Genomic DNA, 6,256 nt, shown 5'->3' on the forward strand with positions numbered 1-6,256 from the left:
CTATACTCCTTAATCTTTTAGCACTCCAACTGTTCGATAAAAGTTTTACAAGAAATTTAAAACTGATAAAGGAACTATTTTTGTGACCGAACACGTTTTCCGCTTACCATAAGTTTAAAATTGGTACAAGAGCTTGCTTTGATAGTTTTTCAAAATTTGGGAAAATGGTCGGTCACAACCATGCTGAGGGTGCTTCTATTAACAGACCACCACTTTTTACTGGTGATAACTATGCGTTCTGGAAATTCAGAATGGAAATCTTTATGGGGTCTATTGACAGAGGTATCTGGGAAGCTGTACAAAATGGTCCTTATATTCCAAAAATCATAGTTGATGGTGTGGAAGTAGAAAAATCATATTTTGACTGGACAGTTGAGGACAACAGAAGAGCCCAATTTGATATTAAGGCTCGAAATATAATTTTATCTATAGTAACCACTGATGAATTCTTTAAAGTTTCTGTTTATAAAAGTGCACAGGAAATGTGGAAATTTTTAAGACATAGTTATAATGAAGTTATAGATGTGGATAAGTTGACACAGTGTGATTCAAGCTCTACATCAAACTCCTCAAGCTCAAGCAATTTTAATGAGGAAGAAAATATATGCTTAATGGCAAATAATGAAAGCCAAATCTTGAAGTAGAAGAAGAAGGAGAACAATCAAGGCTCTGCATCAAGCTTCAAATGTTATGGATGTGGTGAAAGAGGCCATGTAAAAGCTGATTGTTCAAGCAACAAAAGAAGAAAAGAAAGAAAAGCAAAGAAATCTCACAAAAAGAAGAAGGCCTACATTGCTTGGGAGGATACTGCATCAAGCACTTGTAGTTCAAGTGATTCTGTTGAAGAAGCAAATCTATGTTTGACGGTTGCTACTGATGACAATACAAGCCAAGGAAGTGGCTCTAGCCTTGACACTAGTGAGTTTGATTTACAAAAAGCTTTTCTTGAATTGTTAAATGAATATGAGAAATTAGACGCGGATCATAAAAACTTGAAAAATGAGTTTAAGAAATTGAAAATTAAATATGAAAGTGCATTAGATGAAGAAGTTGTTTTAAGAAACAAAATTAGTAATCTTGAAATGAAATTATCTGAATTTGATGCAAATGATCAACCTATTGAATGTTTGTCTTGTAAGAGTCACATGTTTGACATATATATTCTTGAAAATTTGCTTGCTAAAGCCACCAAATCTATTTCACATGTTCAAAATGGTTTTAGAAAGAAAAATGTTAAAAACAAGAACATGCATCAACATAGGAAACCTCAAATTAAAAGAACCCGTAGAGTTTGGGTTGAGAAGGGGACTTCTATGAAAAACAAGGTGCATGATGTTTGTTGTTTCTATTGCATGAAAAAGGGACACACTTCTAACAAATGCAACATTAAACATTTTGGAGTTCCAAATGGAAAATATGCTTGGGTTCTTGTCATAAAGTAATATGTGTCTAACCTCAAGGAGCCAAATAAGATTATGGGTACCAAAAGTATTATTGCTTTGTTTTGTAGATTAAGTTTTCAAAAGGAGAAGAGAAGTTTCTGGTATTCTGCTTTTGGAATTGATGCTCCAAGCGAGGAAGTGAATCCATCAACTGATATTCAAAGCCTCGGTTCGAGCACAAAGTGATTGGGCTAAGTATTGTTTAAACTGTGTTATTGTATTTCGTTCTGCTTGATCTTGCATTATGTGATTACTTTTATATTCGGGCAAAAGATATGTCCATCACTGTTTCATTCATCTTGTGGTGTGTTCTTGTGTGTTTACACATTTTAATCAATGAAATTAATCTATTTGAGACATTCATGTACTGAATTTAATCTTTTGGTATGATTAGTCATGTGTTTTATTATTTCATTGCTTTGCTTTTAATTGTCAATTGAATTTGTGCTTAACTGGCTTAATATTAAACTTCATGAGTACTTTGAAGTTATTTTTGGTGTAATCTTTGTGCAACATAAAAAAAAATTATGAAAAAGTCATTCAAATGAGCTGACTAACAATTATTCATTGGCATTTTTGGATGATTAAGACATTTGATGATTAAATTTTCATTTCTATTTTGAAGTTGTTTATGTGAAGATTTGTTTTTAAGTTCAAATGTATATCGTATGAGCTATAATAATTCACATTGACAGCTTGGATGTAGTAAATAAATAGATCCAATTTGCATAACTGTGTTGTAAATTATTTGGTTTAAAAAACTGTTGAAAGATAAAATCTAAATCAGCTTTTTTGTTAAATTTTGGTGTGAAATTCACAAAGGAATAGTCTTTTAAAAGAAATTAGGAAAAACTGTATTTCCTTGGTTGAGTCAATTTTTTTGTTTTTAAATTCTGGTTTACCACTAGTTAAATGTTGAATATCTTGTAATAATTTCATAGTGCTTTATTCAATTTTTTTAAATTGTTTTTTTTTAGACCAATTAGGTGTCCAGAAGTTATTTGATTCATTATATTTAAAATTGACACATAATTGGATCTAGATAAGTAAATTTTAGAAACACTATTGTTTAACATCAATCAGCTGTGATCACAAGTTCATTTCACTGATTTAAACATGTTCATAACAAAAGAATCTTGTGTTTTCACAGCAAAAGCTTGGTACTTGTGAGATATCTAAAATAAACAATTTAAAAGAAACCTTTAAATCATTCTAAAAAGCTGAAAGACCTGTGCAAGATCAAATCTGAAAACTAATGCACCCTAATATGATTTTTTTTTAATATCCCAGTAGTTTCTTGTTTGTCGATTTGCAGCTGTCTTATTTTGTCTCAAAATTCTAATTGCTTAGCCTAACAAATATTGTCTGAGAAGATTCTTCTCTCTATTTTCTGAAACTTGAAAGAAAGATTTGTATGCTTTAAGTTTCTTAAGAGAAGCTTGAAGTAGTTGATAAAGTTGGGAGATAAAATTCTTTGGACCAAGATAAACAATTTTATTGAATTAAATCTGATTGTTGCATATTGTTCGTTTTTTTTTTTATGTTGTTTTGATATGCACAACTAAATTCATGGGATTGAACAAATTAGGATATGAGAGTGCATGAATCATAGTTGTTGTTTGGGAAGTTATAAGTTATGCTGTCAAAATTAGTTTTTGAACTATTTGTGCTAGTAGAAATGCTTTCCTTTTAAACCTTGAGTTGTTGTGATGTGATCACATTCATATTAGCTATTGTTGCTTTCATTATAGTTTATAAATTGATTGCAGAATTATTGATAAAGTCTGATAAAAGCTGAATTTGATTTGCTAAGAAATATTGAAAATGGTTTGGAAGTTCAAATACTTTTCTGAACTCTCTTGTAATCATATCTGCATTGTTTTGGACTGAATAGATCTTAAAATATTTTTTAGAATCTACTTTTGAGTTTAAGAGAAATTTTTGTTTGACATCTTATGACATGATCTTGTGATACCTGGTAACCATTTGAGGGGGAGATATGTAAAGATGTTAGATGTTTGGACCTTTTATGAATGCTAGATGTGTTTTAGGTTGAAAATTTGGCCTAAATCTCTGTTTTTTCGGAAATTAACGTAACTAATCGATTACCAAAGGGTAATAATCGATTATCTCAGCTTAAAAATTTAGATTTTGACAATTTGGATCACAAATAATCGATTATTTAAAGTAATAATCATTTATTAGCGTAAAAAAAAAATAAAAAAAAACTTTTTTAAAATTTTTTTTAAAAGGGGATTATTACATTTAAGAGGAGTACTTTTATGAGGAGCATAAACTTTATATTTTTTTAACAAAAGAGGGGGTGAAGCTTTTGATTGAGAACTTTTGTGATAACTGGAATATATGAGTCTTACCCTGAAACCTCACTTTGATCAAATTTATGAATGGTAGCAAGCTCATGAAAGTTATATGGTTGATCAAATTCTTGACATTGATGTTCATCTAAGAAATATTGAAAATCACCTAAACCTTCAATCACCCGAGAGATCCCAAGTCCTGAATTTTAGAATTAGGATTTTTTTGTCTGAGTGCTTTGTTGATTGGTTGTTATTCTTATCTCTATGTTATATTTCTGTCTTTTATGTTTCTCCTTCTAGTGTCTATGTATTCCTTTCTTTTATGAATAACATGATCTCTTGTTTTATGCATACATTGTTTAATTGAGGGGGAGATCATATTTAGGGGTAGCTTTTTATTTAATCTTTTTGCTTATGATAAAAAAGGGGGAGAAGAATAATATAAGGGGAGAAGTATAAATTGATACAGGGGAGAAGTATAAATTGATACAGGTATTTCTAACTTTGTTGTTGTTTGTTAGCTCGTATGTTTTGCAGGATAGCCAAAGTTGCTTTTAAAAATTGAATTTTTGATCATCATCAAAAAGGGGGAGATTGTTACCAATAAGGAGTATTGGTAAATATTGAAGACAATTGTTTTGATGATGCTGCAAGACGACTTAGTTGAAGAAGAGTCTAAAATTATTTAAAAGCAATTTGTAGAAATTAAATGTAGTAGGAAAGTCTTAAATAAATTGTAAACCTTGTATTTTCTACTGGAATAATCGATTACGGACAAGCAATAATCGATTATCATTTGTATTTTCTACTGGAATAATCGATTATGGTCAAGCAATAATCGATTATCACAAGTCCTTAAGGAATAATCGATTATCATTAGGCATAATCGATTATCACATTTTTTAAAAACCTATAACGGACTTAAATAATCGATTATCACTTACAATAATCGATTATTCGTGGCAGTTGGGATTTGACCTTTGATATTCAGGACAGACGGCTATATGTAGGGTTTCTGAGGAATTCAAATGCAACTTTTGAACAGAGAGCCTTTGTGGAATACAGTTTGTTTGAGGAAGTTCTCAAAAGCTAGTTCAGTTCCCTTGCCTGGTCTCGTGAATAGGAAAAGCTCATGTTTCGTGTGTCGATAGTCGGAGCGGTTCTCTTCGAGTTGGCAAGGTGTTCTGCCTGGTCTCGTGAATAGGAGAAGCTCGTGTTTTGTGTGTCGAAAGTCGGAGCGGTTCTCTTCGAGTTAGTAGAGTGTTTACTTTCGGTTCGTGTGTCGAAGGAAGCACTTCCAGTTCGTTTGTCGAAGGAAGTTACTCATTTCACTCTTCCGGTTCGTTTGTCGAAGGAAGTTGTTTTCTATCCCTTACTCATTGCATTATCTTGTAATATGTACAACTATATTTTTAGTGAAAATAGTTAATCACTTTTTATAGTGATTAACGACTGGACGTAGATTCTGTTGAATCGAAGCAGTATGAAAATCATTTGTCTGATTTTTCTCTTCCCTACACTCCTTAATCATTTAGCACTCCAACTGTTCGATAAAAGTTTTACAAGAAATTTAAAACTGATAAAGGAACTATTTTTGTGACCGAACACGCTTTCCGCTTACTCTAAGTTTAATTTCGTTGCGTTATACTCTTCAAACCATACCCCGCTGGTACCACCAATCACAAACAAGGTTAGATCAGAGCTTAGGGCTGAATTGTATAGTGAGTTCAGCTCCATGTTCCAGCAGCAATTTGAGACCTATGGCATGCGCCCGGTGCCATCTCCTATACAAGAACAGGAACATGTTGTGCCTCCCACAGGTAAACTTAATAAACATTTATGCGCAATTATTTCTATCTTTTGTATAATCTAACATTTACTCTGACAGGGAGAAGCGGAAAAGGAAATTTTTTCGCACCAACCGTCCCAGGGGATGACATGGACGATGCTAGTCCATGTCTGCTATACATTTTAGACGATATGATAACTCGTGGAACACTGTTTAAGGTAGCGACTGTTGTTCATGGTATGCAGTTTTCAGAGGATGAGGTGAAGGTCTCAGTGGACGAAATTATCATACCAGATGCCTTAGTTCCTCTAGCCACAGATGAGATTTTCATTGTGGAACAAGCATTGAAGTCCTTTATCACTTGGCCTAAACATTTGGTTGGTTCAGTTTTTGACCCCCCAATATGAAATCCTTCTTTACACTTCTCAATTTTAAAGTTTACATGTTATTGATGTCAAAACTTATCTTATTTTTCCATGTAACAACAGACGCAAGCACAAGAGAAGATTCCTCTATCTGAGGATGATCCTCTTGGTTCATTGCAGCTACTTGCTGACATCCTTGAAGATAAGCCTTTGGAGGTTGAATATGATTCTAATGTATTTAGGAGAGTCTCTGAGGTCCCATTATACCTTCATGGCTCAGATGACAAAGAGTTTGCTTCGGGAACACAAGAGTTGAATATTACAATTATTCAGCTATGGATG

The sequence above is a fragment of the Vigna radiata genome, chromosome 1 (genome assembly GCF_000741045.1).
Source record: "Vigna radiata var. radiata cultivar VC1973A chromosome 1, Vradiata_ver6, whole genome shotgun sequence".
Taxonomy (NCBI): domain Eukaryota; kingdom Viridiplantae; phylum Streptophyta; class Magnoliopsida; order Fabales; family Fabaceae; genus Vigna; species Vigna radiata.